Here is a 20,468-nt window from a genome sequence, read left to right as displayed (position 1 = left end):
CTGACTGGCCTCATAAAAACCTGTGCAGAAACGTAACATTCATTGAATGCTAAGGAATCCCAACCAAAACTATGGCTTATCTGCTGCAAGGAGTATCAGAGATTCTGATGGTGGAATTTTGTCAACTGAAACCAGTGTCTAACTTTCAACTGAAAGCAAATGTGCAAAGATACTTGCACAGTATAAAAAGAAAAAGTGTTTCAGGCATAGATGAGGAGGAATGTAATGCGACAGGGACTCAGAGGTTAGCACTGCTGTCTCTCAGAGCCAGGGACCTGGGTTTGATTCCAGCCTCGCGTGATTGTCTGTATGGGTATCCTCCCACAGTCCAAAGATGTGCAGGTTAGGTGGATTGGCCATGCTAAATTGCCCATAGTGCTCAGGGATGTATAGGTTAGTTAGATTAGCCATAGGAAACAAAGGGTATGGGGATGGGTTGGGATGGAATGGTCTTCAGAGGGTCAGTGTGGATTCAAGGGGCTGAATGGCCTACTTCCATACTGTAGTAACTGTATGAATTTATTTCTGTCAGAGGATAATTAACCTTTGAAATTCTATACCCCAAAGGTCAGTGGAGACTGAATTATTGAATATACTCAAGGCTGAATTTGACAGATTTTTGATCTATAAGAGAGGTAAGTGTTATGGGAAGAATAGGGAATGGAAAGGCAAGAAGTGGTGTTAAAGCCACAATCCATATTGAATTGCAGTGAAGTCTCAGTGGACAAAACAGCCTATTCCTGCTTCTATTTCTATGTTCTTGGACCAAAAAATGGTTGTGGAAATGGACATCCACGGTTCAACAAATAAAATAAAAGCATTAGACCGTCTGGATGTGGGTATCAAAAGGACTAAATCGGAAACCAGAAAAGGCTGGAATCAAGGGAGTACAAGACACAGGTGAGGGAATTGTGAAGATCACAAATAAAATAGTTAGTTTTGATTACATTTCTTTAGAAGAGAAAGATTTACATTGGAAGCAGTTCAGAGAAGGTTCCCTTGACTGATACCTGGGATAGGGGATTTGTCTTATGAGGAAAGTTTGAGCAGAATCCATACTCACTAGAACTTAAATGAATGGGAAGCAATCTCATTGAAACATAAGGCATCTGGGGGGTCTTGGCAGGGTAGATGCTGGATGGATATCTTCGTGATGAAGGCAGGAAATAGGAGGAAAAGCTTCAAAATAAGAGGTTTGCCATTTGGGATGGAGTGAGGAGGAATTTCTTCTATTGGGGCACATTGGTGTGTGGAATTCTGTTACACCATTATGTAGTGGAGTCTTGGTTGTTGAATATATTCAATACTAAATGAGATGTTTCATCTATAAGGGAATTGAGGGGAACAAGCAGGAAACAGGTGTAAGTCAGATCAACCACGATCTCATTGAACAGCAGAGCAGGCTCTAGGGGGTGAATCACTTACTGCTTCTCCTATTTCTTAGATCCTGAGGTTTTCTTCTTTATTTGTCAAAGTGCTCTGCACAAATGGAGAAGAGAGAGAAGTTGGGTGTCACTGGCAGTGGTAGATAGAAAACTACAAGTTTAATGTGCAGCTGTTCCTTCCCTTCCAGCTGTACAATAAAGTAAGTAAGAAAATATGTTCAAACTTACTCTCCAGTTCCAGACTGAGTCCCTTTGATGCCTGCATTCAAAGGGTCTAATGGCTGTTTTCTTTTATGTTATGCACTGTGAAGGCCTATTTTCATGCCCCAGTATATTATAGATTATCACTCAATACTTTAAAAACAAACTGGGCTCACATAATCTACTAAAATAGCTGATGTAAATCATGTGGCCTTTGGCATTTGAATTACAGGCAGCACCTTCAAATCTCCAGTGAATAGCTAATTTTATATCAACACTCTCATGGTGGCTCAGTGGTTAGCATTGCTGCCTCACAGTGTAAAGGACCTGGGTTAAGTTCCAGTGCTGGGCAACTGTCTGCGTGGCTTCGCACACCTCCAGGAGCTCCAATTTCCTCTATTAATCCAAAGGATGTGCAGGTTAAATGGATTGGTCATGCTAAATTGCCCATAGGTGGATTAGCCATGGGAAAACCAGGGACAGGATGGAGCTGGGTGAGTTGCTGTTCAGAAGGGCGGTGTGGCCTCAAAAGGCCAAGTGGCCTGTTTCCACACAATAGGGATTCTGTGACTCTTAGACATCCAGGGAAGTGACGCATCTCTTTGTTAAAAACTCAATTAAATTAAAAAGAACAATGGAATCTTCAGACTAGCTCCATCCAGGGCTCATTGTGAAAAAAGAGAAGATTGAAACAAAATTGGTGGACAGATTGAAAAAAGTGGACCAAAATGGCTGTTTCAAGACCTCAGAACATAGCAAAGGATTTTACAATCAATATGAATATCACTCCCTTATTTAGAAAAGGGTTTAACCGTGTAGAAAGTCACATGATGGGGGAGAGATACTGTTTTTTTCAAATTATCTACAAGCTGTTTATCCACCAGAAAGCCATTGAACACACAGTTTTGTGGTGAGGAAGCAAGATCACAAATTAACTGTATATCATCAAACAAATGAAATAATTAATACTTTGAAAGAGGGAGGCTCCAATTAACAAAAGGATTCCCCCACCTGCTCCAAAATCAAGGTTAGCTGAGAAGCAACTTCCTAGAAATTTGATGACAGGAAGCTGAGAACCTGCTGAGAATTCTTCATTTTACAAGAATCTTAGTCAGCTTTAAAGCGCCAATTTCATTCTTGCAACCAGGCTAGCCTCAGAGGAGACGAAATTGTAAAGCACAGTTTAAATTGGAACGTTGTCTTGTCTAAGCTTACAATCAACTTTTGTGTGCATGTGTGTGCTTGCATGAGATTCAGTGGACAATGTTGGGTTATCTTCAGGGTAAATAAGTGATACTAAATAACCTTTTTTTAACTCACGAAAGCTTGCTGCTGAATTTATAAAATGGGATCCACACTTTAATGGTAAGAAAAAATTCATCTCACAAATACCAAACATACTGATCGGGGCAGCAAAGAGAAGGCAACTAGACTAGATGAGATTGAGGTTCACAAGGAGGAGGTAAAAATTCTTGAAAGTGTGAAAATAGCTAAATCCCATGGGCTGGATGGAATTTATCCTAGGATTCTCTGGGAAGCCAGAGAGGAGATTGCCAAGCCATTGGCTTTGATCTTTATGTTGTCGTTGTCTACAGGAATAGTACCAGAGGACTGGAGGATAATAAATGGTGTTCCTTTGTTCAAGAAGGGGAGTAGAGACAACCTTGGTAATTATAGACCAGTGACCCTTACTTCAGTTGTGGGTAAAGTGTTGGAAAAGGTTATAAAAGATAGGATTTATAATCATCTCATTAGGAATAAGCTGATTAGGGATAGTCAACATGGTTTTGTAAAGGGTAGGTCATGCCTCACAAACCTGATTGAGTTCTTTGAGAAGGTGACCAAACAGGTGGATGAGGGTAAAGACATTGATGTGGTGTATATGGATTTCAGTAAAGCGTTTGATGAGGTTCCCCACAGTGGGCTACTGCACAAAATACGGAAGCATGGGATTAAGCGCGCATTAGTTGTTTGGATCACAAATTGGCGAGCTGAAAGAAGACAGGAGGTGATGGGTGATGGGGAATATTCATCCTGGAGTTCAGCTACTAGTGGTGTACCACAAAGATTTGTTTTGGAGCCACTGCTGTTTGTCATTTTTATAAATGACCAGGATGAGGGCATAGAAGGATGGGTTAGTAAATTTGTGGACGACACTATGGTCGGTAGAGTTGTGGATAGTGATGAAGTATATTATAGGTTACAGAGAGACATAGATAAGCTGCAGAGCTGGGCTGAGGTGGCAAATGGAGTTTAATGCAGAAAAATGTGAGGTGATTCACTTTGGAAGGAGTAACAGGAATGCAGAGTACTGGATGAATGGTAAGATTCTTGATAGTGTAGATGAGCAGAGAAATCTTGGTGTCCATGTACAGAGATTCCTCAAAGTTGCCATCCAGGTTGATAGGGCTGTTAAGAAGGCATACAGTGTGTTAGCTTTTATTGGTAGAGCGATTGAGTTTCAAAACCATGAGATCATGCTGCAGCTGTACAACACTCTGGTGCGGCCACACTTGGAGTATTGCATGCAGTTCTGGTCACCGCATTATAGGAAGGATGTGGAAGCTTTGGAAGGGGTTTAAAGGAGATTTACTAGGATGTTGCCTTGAGGATGTTGTCTTACAAGGAAAGGTTGAGGGATTTGAGGCTGTTTTCGTTAGAGAGAAGAAGGTTGAGAGGTGACTTATTTGAAACATATAAGATAATCAGGGAGTTAGATTGAATGGATAGTGAGAGCCTTTTTCCTCAGATGGTGATGGCTAGCACGAGGGGGCATAGGCTTCAAATTGAGGGATGATAGATATAGGACAGATATCAGAAGTCATTTCTTTACTCAGAGAGTAGGGGGGGTGTGGAATGTACTGCCTGCAACAGTAGTAGACTCACCAACTTTACAGGCATATAAATGGTCATTGAATAGGCATATGGAAAAGAATAGAATAGTGTAGGTTAGATGGGCTTCAGATTGGTTACACAGGGTGGTGCAACATTAAGGACTGAAGTGCCTGTACTACGCTGTAATGTTCTATGTTCTATGTACACTCTGTCAGTAATACTGTACTTTATAGTAACCTTTCTCCATACAGTGGTAGCACATTTCTCATGTGGAGTGAATACAAGCCTGTCTCAGTTACCTATCACATTTAAATCTCAGATACCTGGAAAATAAATATGGTTAAGAAATTTGTTCTGAATAATTAGTTTGAATCAACTGTTGTCTTGTTAACTAGACTCAACTAATGATTCTTCACCCTGAATCTCAACAAACATTTCTTGGGAGTAGACCATATTCTCAACACATTCTGAATTCATTTCCAGGCTTCTAGAAATACTGGGATTAAAGAATGTTAAATATTCAATTGCATGTTGTATTTTTGATGCTGAAAATATTGAAGTAGCATTCAAAAGCCATTGTAGATAGTTATTTTGCCAAAAAGCTACAATATGGTGAGAATCTCCTATGCAAAATCAACAACAGCAATTTGCATTCACATAGTGCAGATATCACAATAAAACATTGCTAAGTCCTTCACAGAAGCACTATCATATAGAATTTTACATACATGATATAACATATTAGAACAAGTTATCAAAAGTTTGGTTAAAGAGGTAGCTTTTATTGAATGTTTGAAAGGAGCAGCAAAGGTGAGGCTCGAATATCAATTAATGTGTATTCACAATTCAAGGGCACCATGATTAATATTGCAAAGCATACGTGTTTACTCTTAGCTCAAGTGTAATTTTGTATGTTTCATTCTCAGTTCGGCAACAATTTTTTGTATAGACTGAATGAACTGATACGATTTGCCTGATCCTAATTTTGAAGTTTGGAAATTGTTTGCTTGCAGAGCTTGACTCAAATTCCTGCTTACTGATGCACTTCTTTGACCAGAATTGGTTATTCACTTTCATTTTCTTTGGTGAATTCAATGACCTTAGTTTTGCCAATCAGAAGAATTATGATCACTTATGATGATTTTCTTTTGGTCACTCATTTTGTTATTTTTGCCTCATGGTGTCATTCTCACCTCTGTGTCAGAAAATTGAGGGTTCAGACTCCACCTCAGAGATTTGAATACCTAACATAGGCTTACACTCCAATGATGAACCATAGGAGTGCTATACTGTTCAGGTGAGATTTTAATCATAGGACCCCTCTGCTTTGTCAGTTAGATGTAAAAGATCCTGTTGTATTGTTTGAAAAGTCATGATTTGTAGATGCCGGTGGTGGACTAGTGTGTACAAAGTTAAAAATCAAGCAACACCAGATTTACATTACCTTGTAAACATTTGCTATAAATTCTGTGCCTTACAATCTTATACTCCACAACCACTTGATGAAGGAGCAGCACTCTGAAAGCTAGTGCTTCCAAATAAACCTGTTGGACTATAACCTAGAGTTGTGTGATTGAAAAGTGACTGCATTCTCAAGTTGCGGCCAACTTTTGTCACTTGATCACATTACTAAAACAGATTATCTGGTCAATAAATTATTTTTCCACATTGTTGTTTGTAAATAGCTTTCCATTTGGTTACAACCAGGTGAGGGGGCATACATCTGCTCCGCTTTGTTTCATTCCCTTGATGGGGAGCAAAAAATATATTAATTTCTCTTTAATATGTAGCGACATCATGCATCAATTAACTAAGCAAAATTAAATAGTCAATTTCTTATTTCTAAGGTGAAAGAAAGACAAATTTTATTGTTTACTAACAGCAAGATAAATAATAAAACACTCAGAAACAGATATAAAGATTAAAATGGGGAGTTTACTTGTGATCAAAAAAGCATGTTTAAGAAAAAACTATTTAAAATGCTTTCAGAGAACATGAGTTGTAAGGTTTTAATCTCAGTGTATTTACTTATGTCTCTCATTGTCAATAATCACAAAATTTGTAGATATGTATGAGTTCTTGGTGAATGGCTTTTTTTCCAATTTGCTTTATCACCAGATGCTGTTTTATAAGAGACAGCAGGGAGACAGACAGACAGCCTTCCAGCTCGGCTGTTATGAATGCATCATTATTCTCCCTGCTCAACCCAAAGCTATTGCCTGAAACACAGTTCATTTGTGCAATTCTTTGTCTGGCTTCATTGTCTTTTTACAAAGTGGAAAATCTGTGGGTAAGTCTTTAATTCCAACATATATAATTTCCAAAAATGTGTAAATTGAACAAAGATATCTCAGTCTAAATGATTGATTTCAGTTTAATGACATTTTAAACGCTAGACTGAATCTTATTTATTGATGGTTTCACAAATTGGTGCAACCTGTGTCAAATGATCACTGCAATATTTGTAAGTTAATGTTTTTCCTTTTTAATAGCTATTTTAGTCCCACATGGTCTCACATGTTAAAAATCAGATGATGCAAGTTGAAATTAATAGTCCATTTTTGTCACTGTCATACACTAACTCAAATATTGTCATGGAAGTAACTTAAAGTGCTTCAACTTCTTCCCCACAGATTGAGGTATGGAATTTAATCAATATTTAATCAGTAAGTGAATCAGGTTATGGGGAAAAACAGGAATGTGGAGTTGAGGATTAGCAGATCAGACATGATCTTATTGAATGGTGGAGCAGATTTGATAGGTTGAATGGCCTACTTTTGCTCCAACATTTTATGATCTTTTGAACACCATTGTTTACTTATTGAAGAAATCAATGAATGGAATGTACTGCGTATAGCTCGAAACAGAGGTATTAGTTGAGAAACAATGTGGCAGACAGGTACCTTCATATCATGAATATAAACAATGCAAACTAAATCACAATTCATTCAATCTTGGTTGATATTCTTTTGGCAACATTACACAGTACTGAAACCTTTTACAAATGTCACTGCACAATACAGAAATGGAAACCATTGACAGAAAATTGGCAGAGAAGGCTCTATTTCTCTCCACAGCAACTCAAACAACATGCATTAATTTTCCAAAGTAAGATGCTGGCAAATAAATTTAATCTTGAATAATCCTGTAGAAGATATATTAAAATGATTCTGGCAGATTTTTTTCATTGTCACGTATTTGTTATTTTATTGATAGGATGTAGAGCAGAAAGAGTGAGGGGATGGTAATGCTAATGTTTATGTTCTTGCTCCCAGATTATCATCACCACTTTTCTGCCCAGGCCATTCTCAAAGATGACCCTCAGTTACAAGCTGCTGGTAAGTTTGGAATAGCAAACAGACGCTATAAGGCTGGTTTCCAGTTGGGAAGGATTGGAGGTTAGTCACTTCTCAGACGGCCAGAGCTCAGACAGGTCAGAACTAGAACTTATTGTTAGTCCATAAACATGAAACCTCCCTATCTGCAGCAACAGTAACAGCTGTGCCAACCACAATCATCTTTCTTATTATCTGCCTCTCTCTCATTCCAGCAGGTAAATAGCCTTCAATAGGACAGAAAGAGTCAAGACATTGAAAGATTGCTCAACATTCAGATCCTCACCCCAAAGATGGAGAGAATCCTGATTCTAACCACCCTGAGTGGCTGACTGACTGTGTCCAAGCTCCTAGACTGATATCAGAAGCTGCCCTTGACTTACTGTGTTGGCACTCCCAGTGTGAAGGCTAGCTCCCTTGACTTGAGCAAGGGCTGTTGGCAACCTGTCTTTATATATACACTAAACGGCAAGGTAAGAGAAAAGAAATATGAGCCTAGTATATCTGTATGAGGGACAAAGCAGAAAAAGGCAAGGCATACATGACAGGAATACTGTTACCATACAGTGGAGGTGATGAAGCAGTGGTAACATCACTAGATAAGTAATCCGGCAGTCCCAGGTTTGGATCTGATTATGGCAGATGTTGAAATATGAATCCATAAAAATATGAAATAAAAAGCTTGCATAATGGTGACCGCGCAACCATTGCCAATTGTCAGAAAAATCCTTCTGGTACACCAATGTCTGTCAGGGAAGGAAATCTGCCAACCTTACTTGGTCTTATGGATAATAAATGCTGGCCTAGCCAATGGTGCCCACAGCTATTTAATGAAAGGAATAGATCATGGTGCCATTGTTTGCGTTGGGAATACACAGCAATAAAGAAATTGGCTCCCATCAAGCCAACCCCTATACAACAATTCACACATCCTATTAGCAACCATTTAATGTTTGGTTCTATCCTGGCTTACTGTCAGCAACCTCTTTGTGTGTTTCCTTTCTTGAACATTTCTCTCTCTCTAGGCATTGTCTCCACCCATTTGACTCAATCGTTTCCATCCACAATACCTCACACCATCATCAGCATAAATACCACTATTTCCCAGCTGCATTCAGTTTTGACAAAGGGTCACTGGACTCAAAATGTTAACTCTGTTCTTTACTGCACAGATGTTGCCAGACCTGCTGAGTTTCTCTATCAATTTCTGATTTTGTTTCAGATCTCCAGCATTCATAACTCTTTGTTTTGTTTTTATGGTCTGTATACGTGGCTGGGGAAACTAAAGATATGCATATATCAACATCATTAATGAACTCAGGAGAACTTTGTTGCAGGGAGTAGCTCACCTCCTGATTCCTAAAGCCTGTCCACCAATTGCAAGGCACAAGTCAGGGGTGTGATGGAATACACTCCACTTGCCTGGATAAGTGCACCATTTAAGTCCAATAACATTTAAGCAGCTTGACATCATCCAGGACAAAGCAGACTACTTGTTCCCACTACAGGGCAGCAGGGTGGCTCAGTGGTTGTCACTGCTGCCTCACAGCACCAGGGACCTCAATTGGGGTAACTGTCTGTGTGGAGTTTGCACGTTCCCTGCGGCATTTTCTCTGGGTGCTCCGCCTTCCTCCCACAGTCCAAAGATGTGCAGGCTAGGTGGATTAGCTGTGGGAAATGCAGGGTTACAGAGATAGAGTGGGTCTGGGTGGGATCCTATTTGGAGGGTGGTTTGGACTCGATGGGCCAAAAGGCCTGCTCCCACACTGTAGGGATTCTATAAAAATCATAGACGATCATTCCCTCCACCACAAACACTCAGCAGTTTCAATGTATATCATCTACAAAGACCACTGCAGAAATTCACCAAGGTTCTTTAATCAGCACCTTCCAGACCCATGACTACTATTATTTGGAAGGACAAGGCCAACAGTGTTATGGGCAGCCCACCACCTGCTGGTTTTTCTCCAAGTCACTCACTATCCGACTTGGAAATATATCACCATCACTTCAGTATTGCTGGGTCTGATCCTGGAACTCCCTACCGAACAAACTGGACTGCAGGAGATCAAAATGCCAACTCGCCATCACCTATTGAAGGATAACAAAGGATGGGCACTAAATGCTGGCCATATCTCATAAAAAAAAAATTTCTCTTCATCAGTTGTGAAATACAATGGTTTGAGTCAAGGAGTGTATAACATGTCCAACCTTTAAACTAGGATGAAACAATAAAACGTTCAATAAAAAGTTCAAATCAATAGCAATTGAACTGCAGCTGCCTGCTTTGAGCTGGCCTGCAAATCCTAGCCATATGAGTCAAAACAGAATGCAGCAGCAGTGCTACAGCCTGATGGACTCTCAGAGGTCAATAATATTAATCTTGGCAATGTTTCCCAAACTGAATCAAAATCTTTTAACCAGGGACATTGAAACAACATGAACTCTAGTCATCATTAGAAATGAACTATTAGCACTGGAAAACTTTTCCATTATTTGAGAAAAACTGTAAAAGTGACTTTACATCTTAACTTTTACTTGTCATTGACTTACACATTTTAATCATTATGATGTTGTCAAAATGGACTGTTTCATGGACAATGTGACAATAACATTAATTGTATTATATGCAGTAAGTTAAATGTAAGTTATATTGTCAAGAGTAAAAAAGAGTTATAGGTTGTTATACAATAGTGATTACTTTTCATTCCTTGGGAATAGCCATAAGGTAATACTTGTCACCTCAAGTCAGCCTAATTTCCCGCAGGGCAGATAAGAGTCAACCATGTTGCTGTGGATCTGGTGTGACATATAGGCCAGATCAGGTAAGGATGGCAATATCCTTCCATTAAAGGCATTAGTGAATCAGGTGGATTTCTTCCCTCACAACAATTAGCAAGAGTTCCATGGTCATCATTAAACTCTTAATTCTAGATTTTATTTTGATTGAATTCACATTTTAATATCTGCCATTGCAAAATTCAAGCCTGGTTCCTCAGATCATTACCTGGTTCTCTGGGTTAATAGTCAAGATTAGAGTGGTGCTGGAAAAGCACAGCAGGTCAGGCAGCATCCAAGGAGCAGGAAAAATTGACGTTTCGGGCAAAAGCCCTTCATCAGGAACCACATTCCTGATGAAGGATTTTTGCCTGAAACATTGATTTTTCCTGCTCCTCGGATGCTGCCTGACCTGCTGTGCTTTTCCAGCACCACTCTAATCTTGACTCTAATCTCCAGCATCTGCAGTACCTACTTCTGCCTCTCTGGGTTAATAGCCTAGTGATAATATTACTGGGCCATTGCTATCCCTTTCGAAAAGCAGAACAGAGTTTGTAACAACTTCTGGATTTCTAAATGCTTTGACAATGGTGTTATAATAGAATTCAATTTAGCACAGTGTTAACAAGACAATTAGATATTCTCTTACTTGCTAACATTGCAAACTGAAAATTTAAAGGGTGTCATTTTCTGTTCTGTTATACATGATTTTAGATTGGCCATGAAACAATCTGCATGGTAGCATGTGATACACTTTCATAGTGATGTCATGATTTTTTTTATTGCTGCACACCCCATAAGCCTTTGATGATAAAAGACTTTATGAGTTATTCTGCCCACATAGTACATTATACCCAAGGGATCTCTGTTGACATTGTAGCCTATAAGTAAAAGGTGGGAATAAAATTGCAAATACATTAGATATGGCAGTCTGCATAAAAAAATGGGTTTGTTGCGTCTAAAGTAACAGCATTAATATCAGAAATTTGAGAAAAGAGACTAGTTTACAGATTCTTTACACCATAATTTATCAGACAACAAATAATATTCTACTGCCAACAAAATAATGCTGCTTATAGTCAGAAACCTGATCTCTGTGGTAAAATTGGCAGCTGACTTTCCATACGAACACTGCAATCTCCCACAGGAAAGCCTAGATCAATCCTATGCTGGTTGAACTTACAAACTGGACATGGGGTTCAGCTACTTCACTGAGTACAGAAGAGGCTTGTGCTGTAAAACTGTCATGCAAGAAATTGGGATAGAGTTTGAAAACTTACAAGGTTTCATTTGGTAAACATGTTAATCACAATCAAATACACTGAAGTGAATGCCAGTTGATGTTGAGTTCATGAGTGTTGCTCCCAGATTCAATTCTGTTAGCACAACAGCACCACTGGATTGAAGAGAGGTGCCAAGTATTTGCTAAAGTGGTGAAATTTCTTTCTAAAAACTTCATTAATTTGTTTTCTCTTAGAATCTGAGAAGTTTTATGAATAATTTCTTTAAAATTCAGAATTTTGTCTTTAAAATATAAAACTACCTCAGATATATTTGAAATGATCTACAGTGTGGTATGTCTGTCATCAGAGATCTTTTCATTCTTCCACAGATGCATACATTAAAAGTGCTCCTGCAGTTTAGTCTTTCTAAACATATATAACCTGCAAACACTGCAGATAAAGTCAAAACCTCCTGATATCTAACAGATTCAGCTCCAAGTCTGGATGTGTATTCGTCCACTCTACCTTTCCATCAGGCATTACTTGTGGAAATAGGAAAGTAGCTTCCTAATTAATCAAAGTCAGATCTGCCTGAATGCCTAGAATCTCTGCTGTTCCTTGTCCCAGCTTCTCTCATATTCTCTCTCTGTTTTACCTTGAAAACTTCTGCTCAAAACTGGGAATGCCTGAAGGGGTTGCACGGTAAGTCAATGTGAAATTATCTCAGCAGGAAGAAGTTGCTTTTCAGCTTAAATGATTTAAGGCAGCAATTTTTCACACTCTCAAACTCTGACAAATGCCCAGATTGCCTCTCACGTTTCACTTAGAAATATTCAAAGAAAGCTATTTTTTATTAAAACACTCCAGAGAAAATTGCATGTCACTTTCCCTTTGAAATAAGTTTATTTCTCTTGACAGTGACAATTTTCACCTCAATGAAATTAGTTACTTCTTTCCAAAGCTAATTCTACGTAATTCTAGTATTTATACAAACTCTTATAAAGAATCACACAGAGTTGATTCTGTGACATAATTCCACTTGCCAGTTAAACATTGCTTAACGTCATTTGTTTCAGGAGTGAAAATTGTTTAATACTTTGAAATTAGATACAATCAATTGACATCTATGGCATCTAATCATTCAGTGAAAGAGTTAGCAATTTGGTTAAGAAAGACATTGCAGAAAATACACTGATGATTATTTCAGATGTATTAGAGGATACTATTTTCTAAGCTTTGAATTAGAGATTTAGATCGGCAAAATGAATGCATCAAAATGGTCGCTGTGAATAAAATGTGAAACAAAATACTCTTTTAAACAATCTATTTACATAAAAATTGTACACTAATTTTTACTCCATGTTTTGCCATACTTCACTTCTTATTTTCTGAATGTATTCAAAGAAATTATAAAGCTAATTAATAAGGTATCTTTTCAGTGCTCTGTCATCGAAATGCATATAATTAATTTTTGTAGATACTGTTTTATTGTGCTATTGTGATTATTACAGACCTGGAAATAACTCACTAATTTCAACACTATTACTTACGGATTGTATTTCCTCCAACTATCTTGATTGTGATCTTTTAAAACATATTTTATTTTTGGAGGTTTTTTTGAACTCTATGTAGATCAACAAAAGAAACACTGTCACTTCAATTCTGAGCATTTCAAATCATACTGGTTTTATGGACTTTTCTTGTAATAATCAGAGCCTTTTTCCTTTCAGTTTTTGAATGTTAGCAGGTAGCTAAACCTCTTTGAGTCATCTCATTGTAACATCTCTGCTCTGACAGCTACACAGAGAGCCATCATCCATCCAGTGTACATAATGTCAAAGCCTGATGATATCTAATAGACCCAGCTGGGACAGCCCATTCGCATGCTTAGATATTTCACAAAGGCTGAAAGAGACACAGCCTGCTGCACAGGAGACAGATCAAAGTTACTGAATTGTTCTAGTCTCAACTTATTTTTAAATCTATTTCTGATGAATTCTAGGTCATCACAAAAAAGTTAACTCTTTGTGTGTCTTTAGTATCGAAGCCAAAGATTATTTTTATCAATATGAAAAGACCAAGGTGGTTTTCTGAAAAATGTTTTGATTACCTTTTGATCTTTTTTCCTTCCTAGGGCTGAAATTAATACTGAAATAAAAATAAAACATATATATTACATTCAAATTCATTGTGTATTTCTGTGTGAATATATAGTTACGGTATTTAAACTCATGAAAGAGTTGTAACTTGACAATTGCTAATGGCATGTATTGACATGCAATTGGCACCATGGTCCCCATTTATAACACCCAATAATCTTTTAGATGAGGGAACAAAATTAACACTTAATGAAATTTTTGTTCTAGTTTATTTCGTATTTTCATTCATACTAACATTCAATGTAGTTTTCAGCATTTGAATGTAGTAACATTTTAGTTCTGAGTACAGGTGAATAGTACAACTGGCACACAGCCCAAGTCAGACCTTCGGTGTATCATTTGTATTCACAAAGCTTTCCAGCTGCAAACAAAGCCTTTCAATGGAGAACAACAGGGTTACTTTTTTTTTACAGAACTTAGTTATTTAAAAATAAGTTGATAATCTATCCTCAACAATCCACTCAGTCCATAAATAATGAAGTACATTTGTGAGAGCTGGTAGGCTAAAGTCAGTGACATTTCTAAAATTCTCTCATGGATATAGTGTCGATGGCTGGGCTAGCATTTATTGTCCATCCCTAGTTGCCCTTGAGAAGATGGTGGTGAGCTGCCTTCTTGAGTCACTGCAATCTATAAGTCGTAGGTAGACCCACAATGCCATTAACGACATTAAAGAAACAGTGATCTATTTCCAAGTCAGGAGGGAAAATGGAGTTGGAGGAGACTAAAGTCTAGCTCAACTTACACCTTATATAATGTTGATCACTTATTATAAGTGATTTTAATTCATTTGCATCTCCTCTGAAGCTTAAAAACAAACTCTACTTAAAAAATTGTGCATAAGCATCAGCAAAAACAAAACAAAATGGCATCCCTATATGTGGAGTAGCTCATCATAATCACTTAAAGAACTGAGAAGTAAAATTAACAGTTAGCTGAAGTTAGTTTCTCTAAGCCACCTGATAGATAATGAAAATATATTGGCCAGTATGTAAGCTGTATTTCATGGCTAAGGGTAGAGGATGGGAAGAGAGGCTATGCATGTTCAATCTGTAACATTTGTAAAGCATGGCTGACATAGTTTTACTAGATTAGCCTATGAACGTTTTGTGCCATGTATACTACAGTGAGTTTCTTAAGATAAACAGCATCCCCACAAATAGTAATTGAAAGGAAAGTTGAACTTATCCACTACATTATTATGGAACCACAAGAATAAGTATGTTCCGTACCTTCCCACCCAAGGGTTCATTCCCAATCCCCACACCCGTCATCAATCTTCAGAGAATTTACTTCATCAGATAACCAATGAGCTCTCTCTGGAACATAAATGGCCCTGGCACACCATCATTATTAAGCTAATGAGACAAGAGGGATCAACATCTTGTTGACATGGTCCGATCACCAGGCCATTAATTTCAATGCAAAATTGGTGTATTCTGAGTACATTATTAGCCTCAATATTCTGTTAGAAGTCCAAGTCAACATGGTGGCTCAGTGGATAGCACTGCTGCCTCATCCAGGTTTGATTCCAGCCTCAGGTAACTGTCTGTGTGGAGTTTGCACATTCTCCCTGTGTCTGTATGGGTATCCTCCAGGTGCTCCAGTTTCCTCCTACAATCCAAAGATGCAGAGGTTAGACTGATTGGCCATGGTAAATTTCCCATAGTGTCCACAGATGTGTAGGTTAGTTGGGTTAGTCATGGAAAATACGAGGATAAGGTAGAGTGGGTGGGATGCTCTACAGAAGGTCCGTGTGGATTCAAAGGGCCGAACAGCCAGTTTCTACACTGTAGGAATTCTATGGTTCTTGGTCATGCCTACTAATTTCTGAAAAAAATAATATTTTACAAAGATTTTTAACAGAAGCTATGTTATTGCACATTTCATTACACTCATCCCTCTTCTTGGAGAATAATGTTTGGGCGGCACGGTGGTACAGTAGTTAGCACTGCTGCCTCACAGCACCAGAGACCCGGGTTCAATTCCGCCTCAGGTGACTCTGTGTGGAGTTTGCACATTCTCCCGTGTCTGCGTGGGTTTCCTCCGGGTGCTCCAGTTTCCTCCCACAATCCAAAAATGTGCAGGTTAGGTGAATTGGCCATGCTAAATTGCCCGTAGTGTTAGGTGAAGGGGTAAATGTAGGGGAATGGGTCTGGGTGGGTCGCACTTCGGCGGGTCGATGTGGACTTGTTGGGCCAAAGGGCTTGTTTCCACACTGTAAGTAATCTAATCTAATCTTGCGGGAATTCAGGCTGATAAACATCCTGATGAACTGCATCGTGAACAGTTCTTCCATTGCTACCAACCCTGGAGCAGGACTTGAAACTGGGTCTTCTCGCTCAGAGGCAGATGCATGATCAATTGAGTCACAAAACCTCTACAGAATTTATTGGTAGAGCTTACAGAAATAATTATGGAAATGTTGAGAGAGCATTGAATTTGGTGATCAGCAAAGTGGGAATGGAAAACTTTTATAAATTTTACAAATTTTGCATCAAATTTCAGGATCCAGTATTTCAAGTGGCAGAAACAGGTCAGAACCAAATTTAAGTTTCCTTTCCTCAGGGGATTTTTTTTAAAAAAGGCATAGGGATAGCCCTAACCCTATCTCAAGCTGGATGTAGGCAATGTGCCCACAAAACTGTTAGTGTGCTCTACTTACCATCTCGGAAGAGTATTTTCCAAACTGACTACCTTTCTCACTTCCTTCATGGAGAAGGATTGCTAAGGTAGTACAAACGATTTAAGCCAGATTTCTTGATGTTTTACTGTACAGACCCATGCCAATTTCTTCAGGGGCTCTCTGTCCATTTGCTGCAAGGTTGGAAGAATTTGAGCAAATGCCCATTGGGAGCACTTTGAATTCAGTTGACATGTGTAGTTGTTTGAGGAATGAACAGTTTTCCTTTGATTTCAACCCAGGTATAGTAACTGCAAAAACCTAATTTTATATGAAAGAAAGTATGAAGTGGGGAAAGAATCTGAACTGGAAATGTAAACATAAACTTCGAAAGGTATAGTCAGATTTGACATTGTGGTGTGATTGGTCTGAATCAGTCAAGCCAAGAGAGAAAGACACATCCTTGCAGCAAAGACAACCATTGACAATAATTCAACCATGACCCTTTGTGCCTTCTGGTGGTCAATCACAGAGAAACATTGATGGCATGATGCTTGCTCATCCACCATGAAGGACAAATGGCTCATGGCAACATGTATCTAAGAGTAATGTGTTTACACACAACATTTAATCAAACTACTGTTCACTAGCTGATAATTCTTTATGCCTGAACTGGCAAGCAGAGTGTTGAACATCTGATGTGTTAACTTTAATTCAGATTATGTTAACTTTAATTCATATTAATTTGAAGCCTAGACATGGGCGAGACACATCAACATAGGCTTCATTAACAATAACATTTGGAACACTGAATTTATTGAATCTGGAATATAGAACATAGTGAGCTATGCCTGAACTGGCAAGCAGAGTGTTGAACATCTGATGTGTTAACTTTAATTCAGATTATGTTAACTTTAATTCATATTAATTTGAAAATTTTTTAAAACAGAGACACATCAACATAGGCTTCATTAACATTAACATTTGGAACACTGAATTTATTGAATCTTGAATATAGAACATAGTGAGCTAAATTTTAATTCAAAAGTACAAACAAATGTCAGAGTAAAACTTATAAACAGAATCAGTACTATTTTGAGCAATTTTATCTCCATTCAGATAAAAGACAGAACACAGTTTTGAAAATTGATTCAGTGTAAATTAAACAGGAGCAGTAGAAACCATAAAATGCTGTTGAGAAATGGCATATGCATCGTATATTTTATCTAACATAAACAATAAAGCTTGAAATTCACGTTTGTTTTATTCATTTTTTGAATCAAAGGGCATGATTTTTAAGTGTTTATGGTTGAAATGTTAACAGTTCTAGGGAAATAGGGAACAGTTCTATTTGCTGCACCAAATATCAGCTCTTGCCATATCTGTCATTACCATTACAAGTGAAGGTTCATTCTGGGCTATGTTGGTAATGCAACACTATTCCCCCTCCAAGTATTAATCCATAACATTTCCCTTGCCAGTCATATTTGTAATCTATCAGTTTAAGATTGAATAACTCTAAGTATAGCTATGCACACAAACAAAACCACCCCATGTTTTTCTAAAAGTACCTATTAAGAGGCACCCTTTCCATTTCTATGTTGTAAAGTGCAATCTCGCTGGAAAGTACCAAAATACGTTCTGATTGTTTGTGTAATATATTCAAGTTATTTCTGCATCATATTATGCTAAAACTCCATGAGTTAGAGATTTCATTTTTAATTCAATTGATGAACTGAACACAAATTTACTCAAAATTGTGCCCACTTTGGGAGTTTTGCTGTTTCTAGAGCATTTGCTCAAACCTATTTGCATATCACAATGTAAATTCTGCCATTTTAAATTTTGAATCCAAAAAAGGTGCCTTTCAAAATATTCCATGATACATTTAGAAGTGGCATTTTGATGAAGCTGGATTAATTCTGTAAAAAAACTGTCTTCCCACTAAGTATGGCCAATCACAGTGTTAATTCACAACAAGCCAGCAACCTGTTTTCACATTGCTGAAAATGTTTTTCAAGAATTATGCAGAATGATTGTTAGTAACTGCAGCTAGTTGATCGATAAGTTAAACAAAATTACATTCAAACATTCAAAATGTGTCTATTTATGCCTTTACATGCAAAAGAATCAATTTAATGTTGAGAACTTCCATGGCAATTACAAATTAGCATCATTAGTGGAAGCTTCAGATAGTGACTCATTCAGTCTGGGAATATGGCGAGTTTTATGGGAAGGATGGTGTTTTAAACTTAGTATCAGGGATTAAAGGAACTTTCTTTTTTGTTAAAAGTAATTAACTCTTAAAATACAGTGATCTTTTGTGAGTATTGCGGTAATTTGGGAAATTATGTTGAGGACCATTGAAACAAAACTGAAACTCTAATCCCTTTAAGTTTAGGATCTAACTATTGAAAGGAATCCTTTAAATATATTTCATTTATTCATCTTGTAGCTGCACCTGATGGTGGAATGTTACCCATTATCTTAGGTCTAACTTTCAGTAATTATTCAGCACCAATATATAAAATTGGATCAATTAGAAGATATTCAAGAAATTTAGTAATTTAACCATTATGCAATAGAAAAGTATTTTATGGCATACAAGCCTTGTAACTGTAAATTATAAAATATTTATCTATCTACCCATCTCCTCCCACCCAAGTTACTCAGCAAGCTTATCTTGTGAGTGAATGACTGCAGAGGTTTGAGGTGTAAAATTCTGATCGGAGCTGATCTCTCACTGGACAGTGTTTCAACCCTACAATTGGTTACAGCAGTTCTACAGAAGCGGGAGAAGAAATTAGCCATTATTTCACTTCTGATTATTATCAATTAATCCACTGCTTAAGTTACAATCTTGTGTATTTTAGATGAGGACAGGATTAATGATGCCTCATGTGGATGAATCAATTTTTGATTCTCAAAATCAAAGCTTCTAAATAAATGATGGCCTGTTTAGAAAGGTAACTGTGATCCATAACTCCATGCTATATACAATCTGCTTGATAGTGACTAGCTGCCTAAGTCTCTCTGCTCTAAGCATTAAGCACCACAGCTAGTTTAAAACTCTTTAACCTCTGATACCTCCATGCTAAAACTAATCTGGTCATTTGCATATACATGATATCCAGTTTGGAGATGTCTGTCATGTTGTTGCCTCCTTTGCACCAGATTTGCAAGCCACTCAATCTCCACAATTCTCCATACAAGAAATTCACCCTACCCTTGAATGCTGCAAAAACAAAATGAATATACCTAGCCACATGTGGTCAGCCAAATATTCCACTCCCAGGTATATTGAAGAAGGAACTCTGGAATACCTTAAGTATTTTCTGTGAGTTGACAGCTAGCTCTCTTTCAAAAGGCTATCCATTAACAAGAAGCCTTTCAAAAGGCTATCCATTAACAATGGCACCAGCAAGACCTGTTACAAAGCATATCGATGAATGTTTGTCAACAAAGACCTTCAGAAGTCAACAAAAGTTGAAACACACGAAGTCTCCTTCTGAAACTGCATCCACAAGAAATGATTTTAAAAACTCCTGAAAAATCAATTTTAATGGACACCATCCTTCCCCTGTGAGATTCTGTTTCTCCAATTCTTGAAGGGCTAATGTCCCTGAGGTGGAGAAAAGAAAAAACTCAAAGATGTTTTGAAACTCTCCTTGAAATTTGACAGCATTGACATTAATCGCTGTCAGGGGTTTTCTATCAATCATAGAATCATACAGATGTACAGCATGGAAACAGACCCTTCAGTCCAACCGGTTCATGCTGACCAGATACCCCAACCCAATCTAGTCCTACCTGCCAGCACCCAGCCCATATCCCTCCAAACCCTTCCTATTCATATACCCATCCAAATGTCTCTTAAATGTTGCATTTGTACCAGCCTCCACCACATCCTCTGGCAGCTCATTCCATAC

Source organism: Chiloscyllium plagiosum, chromosome 19 (assembly GCF_004010195.1).
Source record: "Chiloscyllium plagiosum isolate BGI_BamShark_2017 chromosome 19, ASM401019v2, whole genome shotgun sequence".
Taxonomy (NCBI): Eukaryota; Metazoa; Chordata; class Chondrichthyes; order Orectolobiformes; family Hemiscylliidae; genus Chiloscyllium; species Chiloscyllium plagiosum.
The sequence above is the reverse complement of the archived record's forward strand: the minus strand, read 5'-3'. Positions refer to the sequence as shown.